Raw genomic sequence first — 17,797 nt, 5'->3', positions numbered from 1 at the left:
AACAGTGGAATTTGGATTTTATCCTCCTGGGCAGGTCTCAATATACCTGGGCGGGCCTCCCAGGAAGAGTATATGTATGGGAAACACTGATTTCTCTTTCAACACTTGTTTTGGTATCTTACTATGGGAACACGCTCCCCGCGCTGTCCCCCAGAAGCTCTTTTGCACTCCGCCAGTCTTGACTGGCAGACAAACATGACATCTGCTCTTCGGAGGAGAGACTTCCTCCTACTATAAGAGACTGACGTGATGTTATCTCTTCAGTCTTAAACCTCTTCTCGCTCCGAGAAGCAACCTCTCAGACGGCATGTGCAGCTAAACGGGCTAGCAACACTTTTCACAGAGCGACCTAATACCTCGGTCGCCGAATGCCACTTATTGCTGCATAGAGATCTGGGTTTAGTAGCTGGGCTGTCACCAAACAGTAGCTGCTACAGTTAGCCACCAAGCTAGCTGCTAATGGGCCTCAATGTTCCAGTGGACCCAAAAGGCTTATTTGGCCTGGCAGTAGCCACCACACAGAAATGTTGCGAGGAGAAAAAGAATGGAGGTGAAGAAGGACGGTGAAGCATTGCAACTGTGTTTCCGCAGGAAAATGCCCCCCAGGCTTCCAGTGGCGAGAATGAGGGGCGTCAGACTGGGTCGTAAAGACTGTAACCAGGGGCTACAGACTCCAGTTTGTGTCCGTTCCACCCCATTTCAACGGGATGGTGCAGTTGCGGGCTAAAGGGGAAAAAGCTCACATTCTGCAAGAGGAAATTATAACTCTGCAAAAGAAGGGAGATATTCGAATGGTACCACCGGTGCAGAGCTGATGCGGTTTCTATTTGAGGTATTTTCTGGTCCCGGAAAAGGGCGGGGGTCTGTGGCCGATTTTAGACGTGCGTGCTCTAAACAGATACATGAAAGTAGACGTTCAGAATGCCGACACACGTGGCTCTGATACATTTTGTGCGTCCAGGCGATTGGTTTATATCCATAGACCTGAAGGATGCTTATTTTCACATCCCTATTTATCCCCCTCACAGAAAATATCTCCAGTTTGCCTTCCTGGGCTCAACATACCAGTATCTGGTACTCCCGTTTGGTCTTTCACTGAGCCCATGCAGGTTTGTGAAATGCACAGGCAGCCATTGCGCCCCTCAGGGAAGAGGGGATGCCCTTAGCAACTTACATAGATGAGTGGCTGTTAGTGGCACAGTTGCCCCAGCGACTACAGGCGCACATAAACTGGGAAAAGTGTGTTTGATCCCGACTCAAAGCATCACATTTATTGGCATGTCCTTAAATTCAGTCATGGTGAAAGCGTGTCTGTCAGCGGAAAGGTTGAAAGCCTTCCACTGGCACTTTTTGCAGGGGTGTGATGTTAAAGTTCAGAACATTTCTCAGGCTGCTGTGGCTGACGGCATCAGCGCTGGCAGTCATTCCACTGCTGGAACATGAGGCCGTTTCAGCGGTGGGTGGTGTCACTCAGATGAACCCCTAGCTCCACGGTCACCACCAGGTTTTAATTACCTTGGCGTGCGTCCTCGCTCTGCACCCTTGGAGACGCACAGCGTTTCTGACTACAGGCATTACCATGGGAACAATCCTGGCGAGGAAAGTTATTACAACAGACGCCTCTCTTGCGGGCTGGGATGCAATGCACAAAGGCAGGACAGTAAATGGCTCATGGATTTCATAGATGCAGTTTGTTCACATAAAATGTCTGGAACTCCAGGCCGTCTCACTAGCGCTGTAACATTTCTTGCCTTTTCTGAAGGGACAGCATGTTTTGGTGAGATCGGATGACACCACTGTGGTGGCGTATATCAACAGACAAGGAGGGCTGCGCTTAGATTATGGGACAGATACAGTCAGGCGGAGATAGACCTCTTTGCATTACAGGAGAACGCTTAGTGTCGTCTGTTTTATTCCCTGACCGATCGGAGTGCCCCGATGGGGGTGGATGCTCTGACACACGAGTGGCCGCGTGTCCTGCTGTACACCTTTCCCCCATTAGAGCTGATCACTCCTACTCTCACCAGGGTGTGGGAGAGGGGTCTTTCGCTAATTCTGATACTTCCCGATGGCCAGAGAAACACTGGCTGTTGGAGATATTTCAGCTGCTGTGCGGCCAACCATGGCCTCTGCCATTGCGTAGAAATCCCCTGAAGCAAGCAGATAGGGAGATCTTCCACCCTCATCCATGGCGCATGGCTCTTTGGGCGGCTAAATCTAAATGTCTCGGGGCTTCCACACAGTGTCATTACCACCGTTCAGAGTGCCAGAGCCTCCTCTACGCGTTACGCATATGATGGCAAATGGCATGCGTTTGAGGAGTGGTGCGTAAGGGCTGACATTGTGGCTTTCCAGAGCCCCGTGTCTGTTATTTTGACATTTCTGCAGGAGGTGCTGGACAAGGGTCTAGCTTTCTCTACTATCAAAGTGTGCTATATCAGCGTGCCACGTAGGTCTTGGGGATAAAATGGCAGGCCAACATCCCCTTATTTGTCAGTTTATGACAGGAGCGTGGCACTTGCTGCCATTATCGAGGAGCCTAACGGCCCCATGGGATTTGTCCATGGTGCTGGCTGCGTTGTCACACCCACCTTTTGAGCCATTGCAGCTGGTAGACCTAAAGATGCTCTCCTTTTAAACGGCTTCATTACTCGTGCTGGCTTATGCTAAGCGCGAGTGACATTCATGCATTGCCGGTAAACCCGTCTCAGATTTTCGTGGGTGATTCAAAGGTTTTATTAAAACCTAACCCCGTGTTTGTTCCCAAGGTTTTTAACCCAGCGGCGTCGTACTGCCCTATTGAGCTTTTGGCTTTTCATCCTTTTCCTTTCACCACGCAGGAGCAGGAATGGCTAAATGTGCACTGCTCAGTGCGCACTTTGCACAACTATGTTGAGAGGACAGCTGGCTTCAGGAAATCTGAATAGCTGTTTGTATCATGGGCTACGCCACATGAGGGGAAACCCCTTACAAAGCAGTGTTTGTCACACTGGGTCGTGCAGGCTATTGCTATGGCCTGTAACAGCAAGGGGCTGCTACACCCCGTTGGTCTGCATGCTCACTCCACTCGTGGGATGTTATTTTCGAAGTGTTTCTGTTGAAGAGATATGTGTGGCTGCCTCCTCGGCTACGCCCCACACTTTCACCAGGTTCTACATGTTGGATGTGACTGCGCCACTGTCACATACAGTCTTAAGCGTGGGTTCGATACCAACTGTGGCTTCCTAGCTGGCAGGGTTTTAACACTAGTCTTTGAGGTAAGCTTGTCTGGAAATACGGGAGTCTCTATATCCCATAGTGAGATACTGAAACGTGTGTCGAAAGAGAACTTTAGGTTTAGAAATTAACCCCGGTTCTCTGAAACATGAGTGAGGCATCTCACCGGACCACCCTCCTTGCCTGGAGCGAGGAAGAGGTGTGCTTACTTAAGACTGGAGAGACAACGTCACGTCAGTCTCATAGTAGGAGGAAGTCTCTCCTCCGGGGAGCAGATGTCACGTTTGTCTGCCAGTCAGGACGGGCATAGTGCAAAGCTTCTGGGGGACAGCGCGGGGAGTGTGTCCCATAGTGAGAGACCTCATTCAGAACCAGGGTTAATTTCTTAACCTAAAGTTTCTAAGTGTTCAAAAGTTTAAAGTCTACCAAAGTACTTCACAAAGCAGTTCACAACCGTAATTGATATAAATGTGCTATTGACAATGCATACTAAAAACTGTGCTATTATCACAAATTGCCCTGCAGCTTGACAGATGGGTTGTTCTTAGATGACTGGTGGGGGGGCAGCAATTTGTCCAGCTGAATGGTTTTTGATTTATATTGTAGCTCAGATTATTCCCTTATAGTTATTCATTTCAGATCAATAGGAAACTGTTTCTTTTTTTCTTTTCTTTCTTTGTAACAAATTTAATATGTGCAGCTATTTTGACATGACCTGCTGTGTAGATTGAATTACAGTCACAGAAGCCTGAAAGCTTGAACCTTTAAAAAGCTTTGGTCAGTTAATACACATATTTTGTTCTGCACATGCTTACTTGTGAAGCAGTGACGCATCTTGTTTATGCATCAATAAATATTGTTTATTCATGCATAGGTTACCCATCATGTCATGAACCTGCTGTGATATTTCTTTCTTTTGCTTACATTTATATTTCTGGTTGTGAGCTTGCTGAGCGTGCAGCTTCTTTTAAAGCAACTACAGCCATAAAATTGAACACATTAAATCCTGTAAAGTGTCTATTACAGTGTCATCTGTCCACTAATCACCAGTGAGCATGGCATTAGGTGCCTTGCTCAAGTACTCTTCTGCAGTAGTTGTGTAGGCAAGCAAATTACTTTCCCTTCTCTTCATTACCTTCTCTGCCCAGATGTCCAGGAGTCTGACCTTGCAGCTATAAGGAGTATCATCAAGTTGGATTTAAAATCTCAGCAGTGCTGATGCGCAGTGGCCATCTTGGTGGGTAGGTGAAATTATTCAGATTCTAATAATTCTTTTTTTCCACTTTATCTACCCAAATTGGAATGGCCAATTAATTCGTACAACACTAGATGTCTCAGCGGACTCACTGCAATAAAACCAAGTTTGATGTGTAAATTCAGTTGCACTGTGGGTTGATTGTGCTATGGAAAAAACTAGAGTGAGCATGCTGGGAGGTCAATGGCATGATTGATGCAAAACCAGGAAAATCTGTGCATTCCCTTATAAGGTATTGATTCAGTACTTTTTAAATAGCTTAATGTAATGTAAAGATTGTGTTTTCTGACTGAGTATTGGTCTGTTTAGGAACCAGCTGATTAAAACTGTTGGTCACACAGACCAGGAGCCAGTCATCAACAGAGCTGTGCAAAGTTGGTGCAACCATCAAAGTAATGCTTCATATTTTGAGAGAGGCGCTTGAAACTATTCTTTTAAACCTAATTTAAGAGGCAGTGATGACACACGCAGGTAGACTGGTACAAAAGCAGCGCACTGCATAAGAGTATACCATACAGAATTTTCCATAAAAACTATGTATAGACTCATACAAACTGAATCCCTCTTAATCATCACCCACTGGATGTGTATGGTTGTGTATTTATCTACAGACATTACCCTATCTGCCGGTATTTTCTTATTTTATCTTTATTTTGCTGTGATGAGGATGTTCCTGGGCACAACGCATGGGTGAGGTTCAAACTTCTCAGAGACCATTGTTCCAAAATTCTGATGCCTGTTGGTCCAAAAAATGCTCGAAGACTTACTTCTCTGAAATGCAAACGCACAATTGCTCAAAAGTCCTGTTACTCTGAAAATATGCACTCCTTTATTACTAGAAAAAAATGTTTGCACTGTAGGCTACATTTATGTCACCACCATAATGTACATTTGTAAACGACTTTGTAGTGAAGGTGTGGTTAGGTTTAGGCAAAAAAACAAAAACTAAACTGCTGGAAAACACTGCAAAGGACGCTTAAGGGCTTAAAGGAGGCTCAAACACAGCAGAGAAACAAAGCAAAGGGTGTGTAAAAACATCCCAGACTGGTGTCTAAAATTTGCAAGAGGGTCCGCAAAAAAAAACAAAAAACATGTCTCCTCCAACACACATAAACTCCCAATGCCATGGTACAATATTCTTAATTCTTAAATCATAGAAGAAATCAACAAATTTCTATGCTAAGAGAAGATGATGTAATATGCCTGCCGTGCAAAGCTCCTGTACAATCAGACTGCCGATCAGATGTAGCCGAGGTAGCAAAATGTTTTGTTGTTATTGTTAAAATGTTATGCTGCTATTTATATTCATAGAGCTTTTTAATTTTCTTATTTTCAGTAGTTGTGGGAGCCCTTTTGCCACAATCCAAAATTAGTTTAAAATTTTCCAGCTGTGAGTACACAGCTTAGAATCACTGTGCAGTATGAAATCATGCTGATAGTGTTGCCTGCCTCTTTAAACATGCCATGAAAAAAACTTCACCAGGAGGGCGTAACGCATGTTTTCCATTCAAACGCCCCATCCGGTGCATGTCTCTACATCAAAGCAGCACCACAGCCAAGGATTACACACGGGTCTTTGCAGCGGTGGTGAGTGTTTTGCCTCTTCTCCCCAGATCAGTGGTCTGAGAAAATTGTTATATCACAAGATTCTCCTCACTAATCCACTCGCAGTTGACATTTGAGTTTGTCTCTGACTTCTAATGAAACTGCTCATTCAAATTATGAAAACATATCTTGGGGTTAAAACAACAAACACTAGTGTGAATTAAGCTGTTTATCAGAATTTAGTGGTACTTAATAATCTATGCCAATCATCGAAAGAGGTCCAAATACAACAGAATGAATCAGCAACCTATGACGCATGAAGTGATCTTAACCCTTAACCTGAACAAACTGGCCTGATTCTTTTCAAAAACAGACAATAGTAGGCAATGAGTACCTTTACACGAAACAAGAACAAGAAAGCAAAAAAATAAGTTAAATTTATAAAACATTTCATGAAAATTAACAAAAAAAAGTAAAAAACAAAAACAAACAAGGAAATGACCTGAAAGAAAGTGCCAAAATAGTATATCTCTATAACATAATTTTAATGTATAATTCTAATAAATATAAAAGTAGTTTTCTTTACATTTTTCTCTGTTTTTTTTTTGCTAAGTTTCTAATAATTTACTCTACCTCAGTCTGTTTTTGTAAGGCAATTTTTCACATCACCCTTTACTAATTTCTTGCAATCTGCGAGACATTTCTTGCCATGTTGCTTATCACCTTTTTCCATGTTTTTGAAAGAAATCTTACAAACTGCTCAGGGTTCAAAGGTTGTAAATGCTTGTGAAAGGCATCTGAACACAGCACAAGAAAACTGATATTAATCCAGGTTTCAAAGGGTTAAATTAGAAATATGCTACACAGGAAACAGTGGCTGACTATAATAATAACTCCAGCAAGCAGTATTCAGCCCAGAAATCAAAACTGCTTCCCAGCACAAACTATTAAGTACTTTCTATTAATGCTGCAGGGTGAGGTTAGTACTTTACATATTAGAAATGAGTCACTTGCTATTACTTTACTCTTTAAAAGAGACACTAATTAGTGTCAGGTTGGTAATTTCATTACATGTTGCTGGCTTCACTTGGAGGAGACATTTTTATATTTAGATGTTCGCATGCTCTTAGCTAATAATGCTGTAACTGGAGTGTTGAAGGAACTCTGTGAGAAGTGTCAGTCCAGAGAAGAGGATAAGAAACACTCGCTCAGCTTTGGGACATGACTAACTTTTTAACTTGAGAAAAAACAGCCTCCTGTCACTACGCTGACATTTCACTGGATTCCCATTAATACCTTCTGAACATCAACCATAAAGTGATGAAGAAAAAAAAAACAGTTTGCAAGAAGAACAAAGCCCTGCTACATATATTATTATAACTGTCTTGTGAACATAACTGTGCATATCTTGACTTGGTTTTCATACAGTTTTTAAATATATTTGGGTTTGAACTGGCAACATTTCACTCATAAATGTGAAAAAGTGGCTGAAATTTGAGACAGAAGTCCTGAAAGTTCACAGACTTCAGTGTCAGATCTACTAAAGAGGACAAGAAAAAGAAAAGAGGAGGAGGAGCAGGGAGCTCTTACCTGGATGTCATCAGATGTCAAGTGTCCTTTCATGTCACTGTTCTTCTTTTTGGGCGGAGGAGGGGCCGGTTTGTGGGCGGGAGGGAGGTCGGTCCTGTTAAGAGAGTGAAAAGATAACATGACACTCAGCACAGTAAGGGATCGCCACTCTTTACGTCCCTCACCTTCTACAGCACTCTGTAATGAGAAGTCCTGCCTGCACTTGCCTTTTTCACTCTTTCCTTGGATTTTGATAGATCTTGTGTTGGTGGCTTTGTTGCGGCGGCAGCCATTCCCCCTGCCCTTTCAAAGGCTCTCGCTGGAGAGACACTGTGCTAATGAGAGTGGGCTGTAATTGGACACTGAGGTGAGGAGATAGGGATGGAGGGAGTATAGGGGGCAGGGAGAAGGGCATGTGTGAGTCAAGTCCTCAGGGTGGATTGAGCCTCATCCAGAGTGCCACGTGGACAAACACCCTGCCTACTGTGCGGCGACCATTTGTTTGACATGTTGTCCTGAGCTGTGACTCTGAGAGCTCAGCAGGCAGCTTCTGCTCTCCACCTTTCCCTGCATCCCTGCTACTAACATCCCCCTTAAAAAAAAGTCACGCATTGACAGGTATTAGAGCTACATTATGTCAGTAGTTACAGAAAATAAATTTGCTGTTATGTTTATTGTGGAAGGTTATCCAGGAAAGGTCACTGTAACAATTTAATTGCAAGCAACAAAATTCCATGACTTCTCCAAAATGTTCAATCATTTCTAACCCTTTGAAACCTGGATCAACATCAATATCCTTGAGCTGCAATCTTTTGAAAACATGGAAAAAAAGGCAATGAGCAAGAACTGTCACACAAATTGCAAGAAATTAGCAAGGGAAAAATTATGAGAAAACTATGTAATTATCATAATTATATATGTATATATGTTTATGTATACACAATTATGTTACAGAATTATTATTATGATTTTAAGCACTTTTTTTTCAGGTAATTTCTTTGTTTTTTCTAAATTCAAGTAAATTTATTGTACTTTTCACAAATGTCTTGCTTATTTTTGGGTCATTTGTTCATAAGAACAAATGACAAAATAGGAAGAAGGCAATGAGCTACTCTTATGAGTTGCTCATTGCCTTCTTCCTATTTTTAAAAGAAATTAAGCCAATTTGCTCAGGTTTAATAGTTCAATGAATTTTACAAAACTTTTAACTATTTTAAATAATTCCATGACTTTTCCAGGCCTGGAAAACATGATTGTGAAATTCCAGAAATGTTCCAGGTTTTCCATGACAGTAGGAACCCTGCCATGAAGTTTTCACTGGAGATAAAGGCCACCCCCCGCATACAGTTTTGGATATTATAATAAAAAAGGCATTAGAAAAGACACCAGTAATTGAAAGCTTGATGTTGAAATTGTCTGAAGTGCATCCCGATAATTATTTCAGACAAGGAGGCAGAGGGGTTGTTGCAAATCGTTACGAAAGAGAACCCCTTCCCTCAAACATGCTGGCAGTCAGATGTCATCTGCCGTATTCTGACATGATATCAGGAGTGATCAAAGATAATGAAGTGGAGCACAGACACTGAGCTGTGTACCTACATGCATTATCTCCGGCTCCTCCCGCCTCCCATTCGCACTGGTTCACGTCCTTATTGAATAACATGACCTTTCCGCAAGGCCAAGCCGGCGTTTTAATGTGCAGAAAATTTGTGCATGACTGCACCTCTTAACTCTTTCTTTCACGCTCATTATTTCCAGTCCGTATCACCTTGTCTCCAGACAGGGCTGCCGTGCCACTGCCAGATTCATGTGGCACCCTCTTCAGCCTGCCTGTAGCACAGAGTCACAGCAAAAACACACACACAGAGAGGAAGTGTGCAGCACAATCCCTCATCTACAATAACCTCTTCCATCGCAGAGCCTTCATAGGGAAGCATCCATTTTCTCAGGGACAGATTATTATGAGTCTTGTGGAAATGCAGTTTCCACCGGTGCAGCAGAGTGCTCATTATAAAGTATTGTATTCCATTGCTTATGATTGAATGGTTTCTGATACAAGTGAGAACTTTAAAAAAAAAAAACAAAAGAAAAAAAAGCTATGACAGCTGACAAGATCATTTGCTTTCAAGAAATGTATGAGACAAAATGTAATTTTCAGCCTCTGCCTGCCCTGTGTGCACACTGAGACACCCAATCATCACATTTCTTCAATCAGCTGAAACAAAAAGCTGATGAATACCTCATGCACTGACCTAATTTTCATTTTATTAAAAAGAAATGCAGCATTGTCCAAAATTTGATGCAATATTTAATGTGCTCCAAGACAAATCAGTTGCACATCTTCACATTATTCAAGCAGAATGAAATCATACCATGCTTATGTTTGATGCAGCATTGGCATTCAGGTCCTGCTGCATTTTTCTGCTTACATCTTAATCCTGTAGGACCCCTGATTATTGCATTTCATTGCACTTTACTTGAAGGAGCCTGTTCACGTAAGTAGTGTGTTGGGGCCCCATATGCAGAGTGGGTTTATTCAATCTGACCAAACATGAAAAAACTCCCTCGTCTCACGACTACCACCCAGCAGCAACTGCTTCCCGCCTGTCTCACCTCCCTGGCTTGATTGAATTCAGCTACATTGGTAATCATGTTACGCACAAACAGCAGCCTCGGGAGACTGTCAGTGTATACACTGTCACTACTGGTTGACACAAAAGCATGAAAACAAAAAGAAAAGTACCATCAGTGTGTAATGAAGTGCTCGTGTGCAGAGCACACAAACATACAGTAGGTTGTGTGCTCAAGATGTGCCAATACAAACATACAGTACATTTGTCTTCTGTCACTCAGCTGTGTCCAAAAGAAACAGACCTATATTTTGCACATTTTAAATATTGACACCCTTTCCACCATCACATTCCATTTAAAACACCTTTTCAAGCTGGCATGTTTAGCCTGATTTCATGGTCACACACACAAACCTTAATGGTACTGATAATGATTTCATTATATAGATTTTATACCTTTTTTTTAATGACAATGATTTTGTCGATTTATCTTATTACTGTTCATTAATGATTGTTTGAATTTATGATCTATGGATGTATTGATGTCTTGTAAGGTTCAGCACTTTAAAAGGCTTCTATAAATAAAGGGTATTATTATTATTATTATCATTGTTATTATTGTCCTGTTGTTGTTGTTGTTGTTATTATTATACTGTAAAATTTCTGTGTCTACAGGATATTAATGCACTTTATGGGCAAGAAAAAAGAACTTAAAAAATGGAAAGCTTTATGCTTTTCTTAATTAATGCAATTTTCTTTTCTTTTTGGAGATCCTCCTGACGCTGTCTAATCTCTATCCACAATTTGTTTACATTCTCCAGCTGTGAGAAGCTCTTTTCTTTCCTCTGAGATTTGCATGCTGTCAACTTTGAAAGCATCTAAAGAATAACAGTTCATTCCAATTTTAGGTTTGATTTTCTGACTGCCCATTATTTTTATCAGTTATGATAATGTTGAACTCACCAAAGTTGCTTAGATCTACTAATGTAACGCTGTGTAAGCCTTCTCTCTCTCTTACATTGTGCGACCAATGAGGCACAGACCTTCAACTACCCCTTTATTTATTGGGACAGAAAGTGTAAACTGGCAACCATAAAAAAACATAAGTAAGACTTTTTTTTTAAACATGTTATCATCAAATTAAAATGACAACATATGTACCTGATAACAACAGAATCACATTAGATCTCACAGTAACCCTCGTGGTAACAGGCTCCATTAATTGCTAAAACACAGTAAAATCTGTCAGCTAACAGTTGGTAAGCAGGTTACCAAGCTGGCAAAGCCACAACATGGTAAGCCCAACAAATGACCCCACAGCAAAACAATATCTGACCCAAAACACTTCATATTAAATAAAGAAGCTCCTTCTACCATTGTGACATGTAAAAATTGACATTTTAGGACTTGATAAAAACACAGTCTGGTGTTTTAGGCATTTTAAGAGAGCTTATCAGAAACACGACTTACTACAAGGACAGACTGGCAACGACATACGGGGTGTCCTGCTCAGGTTGGAGTTAGAGGGGCTGGTGGAGCATTTGGGGGGGCATTGCAAAAATAGATTTTTGCATTAAAAGCATAAGAAAAGTTGAAATTAATAAACTAGCTGAAAAATAAATTGTCAACTATTATTTTAATAAACATTTAAGTTGCTTTGCTATAAGTAGTTTTTTTTGGATGTTTTTATTTCATTTTTAAAATGTATTTATTTATTTTACTGGATTGGGTACTTTTAGTTTTATACTTTAAGTGCATGTTTCTGATTATTCTGACTTATTTTTACATAAGTACCATTTTAAACGAAGAGTGTTTACTTGTAACAGAGAATTTTTACAGTGAGGTATTAGTACTTTACTGAAGTAAGGATCTGAATACTTCTTCCACCACAGTGAAAAACTAGCATTAGATCAAAATAATCAGTATTGATAGCAATAAAATGGCATAAGAACCATAGGGGTCATACTATAGTGCACTACTTTCTTGCACTTTTAATTCAACAGCCGTGTACTGCGATTACTCTGAGCAGCATGCACTGAAATGAATTACAATATATTTTTCTCTTTTTCCTAACGGTTTGAATAAATCACTAAATTTGTCACAACGATTCTTAGAATCGGGTGGTTCTAAACTAATAAAAACATATTTATGGATGTATCCATGTATCCATGTTCATCTATCAGAGTTCCCACAGCTTACAGCAAGAGGAATTTAAGGCTTTTTGAGTTCACTATAACCAAATTTGTGGGGGAAATGAAAAAAAAACCAAACAAAAAAAAACCTGACACCAGTTACTTAGGATTAGGGAGAATTTTTGCCCAAATATTCACTTTAATATAAAACATGACTTCTGGGTGACAGCAATGTAAATACTTTTTTTTTCTTTTTTTAAGTTAACTATCATTTTTAGATTTAGCAATGCAATATCAGACAAAAAGATTCATAGAATTGTTTCTCTTATGCCGTAGAACTTTTGAGAATTATGAAATATTACTTTAAGACATTTACATTTACTTTAAGCCCTTAATTTTAGATTGATTAATTCAATGCCTTTTAAGACTTTTTAAAGATCCGCAGGAACCCTGGCTATAGATTATTGTGATTTTTGTGCAAATACATCACTCTAAATCCTACACACTGGACCTATAATAGGAGGATAACATGACAAGACAAAAGATAACACACCCAAAATATTGTGCAACTAGGGCAATCAAGGTAGCTCAAAACTAATCCAGGAAGACAGAGTGTGGGGGATGGCAGAAGCTCAGAAGTTTTTTCCAAAAGCTGTGTGATTGTATTTTGGCTTGTATTTCTTGCCCTATGTCATATTTTTCAGTGATGTCACCACATTGTCAGGTTTCAGCAGAAAAGTGTTTTACTGGAAGGATGACTAAAACCATGATAAACAGATCAAAGAGAAAGCTAAGCAGTTTTCGTTTCCTGAAACTGACCGAACATTATCTGCAACATGTTTTATTTTTTGCCATCAGTGAGCAGTAAATTCGGGGAAAAAAAAAAAAAAAAAAAAAAGTCCACTGACAGAGAACTCAGAAATTACCCTAATATATGAGGACATCTTAGCTGTTTAGCCATGTCTCCAGTGTAAGCACACTACATATTCAGACCCAGCTTAGAATCAGCATGTAGCATCTGGACACAAAAATGAGGACATGGGGTGTCTAGTTGTACAAGACAAACTCAAATGTAATCTGCTAACACAATAATACTACTACAAATACAATATTTCAAGAAACAAGAGGTTAGATGAAAGATAGATTTTAAGCAAGCCAACAGTTTAGCTAAACCACATTAACAGTCTAGTGTTTAGGATTAAATGGCAAATGTGAAGACTGCAACCAGCTAAAACTTATCCCACATGCCAAACCTCTAGGACAGGGATACTCAACTTTGCCCGTAGAGACACAAAAAAAACAGGAGACCAGGGGCCAGATGCAACAGCCCTGCACAGGTCAGATATACTCAGAGGTGTTTGTGGGCAATAACGATATACGGGATGTAGACTGGACCTCCATTGGGAGGTCTGGGGGATCCTCTCCTTGAATTTTCTTTGATAAACAAGCTCTATTTTGATTTTTTATGCACTCTGGCACTGTATTTCTATTAACCCCATTAAACCTGAGTAAATTGGTTTGATAATCAAACACATGGGGAGAAGGCAACAAGCTACTTAACAAATACATGGCTTCAAAAAAAATTTAAAAAAACCAAAACAAAACAAAAAAAGCAGTAAAAAAAAAAAGTTTAAAAAAAATATCTGAAAAGAAGCTCGAAGAAAACTACAATAATCAACAAGAAAATTACTTTAAAAAGTGCTGAAAATGAAAAGGATACATATGTATTTATTATTTTTTCTTTTTTTCCTGTAACATAATTTTAAATATAAAATCATTATAATTATAAAAATAGTTTTCTAGGTATTTTCCCTTTTTCTCTACATACATATTTTTTGTCACCTTGTACTATTTTTTAGCAATTTGTGGGACACTTTTTTGCCAAGCTGATTACTGCCTTTTCCCCCATGTTTTCAAAATAAATCAAACCAATTTGCTCAGGTTTTAAAGGTTCAAACAGCCTGTGAAAGATGCCCATTTCAAAGGGGGGAGTGCAAAAAATCCCAGTGTAAATAATTTGATTTAACTATTGTGAATTAGAAAATGGTTGGGTTGGATCCCAGAACCCTATCAGGGGCCAGATTTTGCCTGTGGGCTGCAAGCTGAACATCACTGGTGTAGGAGAACTACAGTGGTGGATGTAAAAATGTAAGATAACAAAAACACAATGATTCTTATTTTCAAATGCTTATACAGCCACTAATAAATCACAGTTATTAATATTGTATTCCATTTCTGCCAATATATAAACCTAAATGCTACACACTGGACCTTTAATAGGAGGTAGAAGTGAAATAACATATCCTACCCAAAATATTGTGTGGGACACCTGTGTGTTAGGACAACTATGGAAAGCACCATAGGTCAAAACTAGAACTGGTAATCAGTCTATAATCTGTGATGAATGTTTCTGAACAGTTTGGTGATTCATTTTATCATGTTCCCTTTTGGCTTGATGTCACCACATTGTCAGATCTCAGCAGAACACTAAGTTTTACTGGAAAGGTGACTAAAACCATGACAAACAGACCAGAGGGAAAGCTAAGCATTTTTTGTTAATTTGTTAATATGTTCCTGAGACTGAACACCGTCCACTCATCGCTCAGAAATCACACAGCTTTATGTGGTCATCACAGAGTATACTTGTTTTGCCACTCTCCGGTGTGAGCACACTACATGCTCAGACCTTGGAATGAGCTACACGTTCAAATTGAAAATCTAGTTGTGCAGAATAAACTCAAACGCATGTGACAAAGTAATTAAAGTTGGATTGTAAGTTTTTTGTTGTTTGAATAATTAATCAGAAAAAGCCTCATAGTGTCATCTACGGAGTCACTCAGAGCATGTTTGCTTCACAGGTGAAAGCATTTTTCTTCACAATACAGTAAAACTGTATAACAGCGAATACCAGTTAAATAATTAAATGACTTCTCTCCCTTTCAGAGCTTGCTTTCAAGCTGAAGAAGATTAGCCTTTGATCTTAAATATATATTTATTTTCTCCTTTTCTCTTTCTTCTTATAAATGCTGTTGATTAATATATGCAGCCTTTTCTTGTCTTAACATTTCGAAGCAACCAACTGCAGATACGTAACCTCCTGACCGAAATTGCCATTGGGAATAAAAAGATGGTTTTAAGTTTAAGTATCAACCCGTTGAAAGCATAATTAAGAGTAAGGGTAAAAGTAAGGGTTGAAAGGCTGTGTTACATTAAATATTAATGGAGGTTGTTATGATGTATACTTTGCCATATGGCGAGTAAAATATTAAGCATGTCAAATGTGTGTGTGATATTGTGCATTTCCCCTTCAATGCAACTAATTCTGCACTTAATGTTTGACCGATCCATTATTAGTCACATGCACCACGATGATGCTCATCTCAGCTTGACCACCTCATGTGCATCTCAGCTGTGTGATTACACACAGGCTTTCTCAGAGCCCAGTGTGATGCAGGCAGCATGTGGGCGTTGGCTCTGTGAGATGTGGACACTAATGAAAGCTGACAAGCACCACAAGCCTGAAGGGAGCAGAAAGCACCGGGCAGGGAACCACAAGCTACATTCAAGTTTGCACTGTTTCCTACTCAGACATCCACCTGGAAGACCTCGCTCCTCCTCGCTCTGTTGGCTACGAAAGGCTCAGGGCAGCTTAAGGGGAGATTTAAGGGGGATAGTGAGGAGAAAACATAACTAATCCTTAAACTGAGAAGAGTAATCTGTGCGGGGAGATTTACAGCAAAGAAAATGACTTTTACAATGCACTCTCAAAAAAGTGACCTTTCTATTAGGAATTTTTGCAACAATGCAGTTTTGGGGCTGCAGATAATCAGAGTTAAGACATTCCCTCAGTGCGACAGTTGGAAAACCCTCTTGCTGTCCGCTGCATGGGAGAGAAAGTGAAGTGTCGCATACCCAGAAGCATTTGGATTAAAGAGACGCCATATGACCACAGCCTTGCTCGCAGAAAACAATGTGAAGTGTTTGAGCTGATCCTCAGTGCTCTCATTGATTTCTGTTGATCACAATCTTATTTGGCAATTTAAATGCTAATGATACTTTTAATTGCAAGACGGGATAAATGTGATTTGATCTTTAGGAGGCAATTACTTTCATGCTTTGTCTCGCTCCGATCTTTTCAAAAGGCGGACAACAATTACCCTGCAGAGCTCAGCTTTTTTTTTTCATTTTTCCTCTTTTTCTCACAAGAGAAGAAAGAACAAAACAAGAATAAAACAAAATGACTTCTGCTTTTGTTCTTTGACAAGTTTATCAAAAATGACTTTTGTTGTTGGAGGCTTTTCCTTTTTTTGAACATTTAACTTTACAAGTATACACACACGGCCAGTTTCCAAAGCTTTTTCAACACCTTAGGCATCGATGCTAGATTACATACATGGCTATACAAAAGAACATGAAAATAAATGTATTTGATATGAACATCACTGCTTTGTAACATTCTGTACAAATAAACCAAGCACCATTTTTTTCTCATAAACAACAACAGTGAATGATTTGAAATCACACAGTAAAAGTCCATGTTGAATGACTCAGAAAGACAAGAAAGACAATCCTACTTTGGTTACAGCTTAAAGCTACAAGGTGTCCAACAATAAGCTATCACATCTTAAAGGTTTCCACACAGCAATGGTGAAAAGCACTGGTGACCAGTTTAAAAAAAATCAAAGGGTTCACAAGTACAGACATTATCTCTACCAGTCTCTTCTCCCAGGTTCATCTTTGAAATTGTGGTCCTAAAAGCCCTGACACACCAAGCTGACAGTTGGCCGTTTGTCAACACTGGCCCATCAGGAAGCGCCTGTTGCCTAATTTTTGCTGTGTCTGCAGCCTTGGCATTAGCTGGCTCTTGTAAGTCCTTGTCCGCTTATTTTTGGCATATTTAATAGACGTCAGAGACGATGGAGTGTGTTGATGAACAGTATCACGCTGATTGGCAGTTCAGCTCAGAATCAGAAGTGAGCAGCTAAAGTCAAGAGGGAAAGAGATCTAAACAAACTTGTAATATAAGAGAAAGCAGAAATGATTTAAAAATGGATTGTGTTATCATTCCCTAGCACAATGTAAATATCACAGCCAATATTTGTATGTGGGTAGTAAATGGGCTAAAAAGTTGGCCTTACACTGCAAAAATTAATTATTTGTTTTAAACCATGATAGAGAGTGTTCAGGCTGCTTTATAATTTTAAGTTGACTGAATTTGAGAAGACAAGCTGAATCATTATTAAATTACTGCAATTTGTCTTCTCGAAGTCAATCGACTTTAAGTTATTAAGCAGCCTGGACACTTTTTTTTTTAAGTTAAAACAAATAGTTCACTTTTACACGGAATATGAGTTTGTCCACGGGTTCGTTATTGGCCCCATGCCAATTGCCCATATGGGTGGGTTTACCAAAGTGGGGCCCACATGGGTTATGCAAGGACTACCTGGGTATGGAGTGGGCATGGGCCCGAAATGAGCATCTTATCTGGGGCCCACTTGGGTAACTCACTC

Source organism: Plectropomus leopardus, chromosome 5, assembly GCF_008729295.1.
Source record: "Plectropomus leopardus isolate mb chromosome 5, YSFRI_Pleo_2.0, whole genome shotgun sequence".
NCBI classification, from domain to species: domain Eukaryota; kingdom Metazoa; phylum Chordata; class Actinopteri; order Perciformes; family Serranidae; genus Plectropomus; species Plectropomus leopardus.
Note: the sequence above shows the minus strand (reverse complement) of the source record.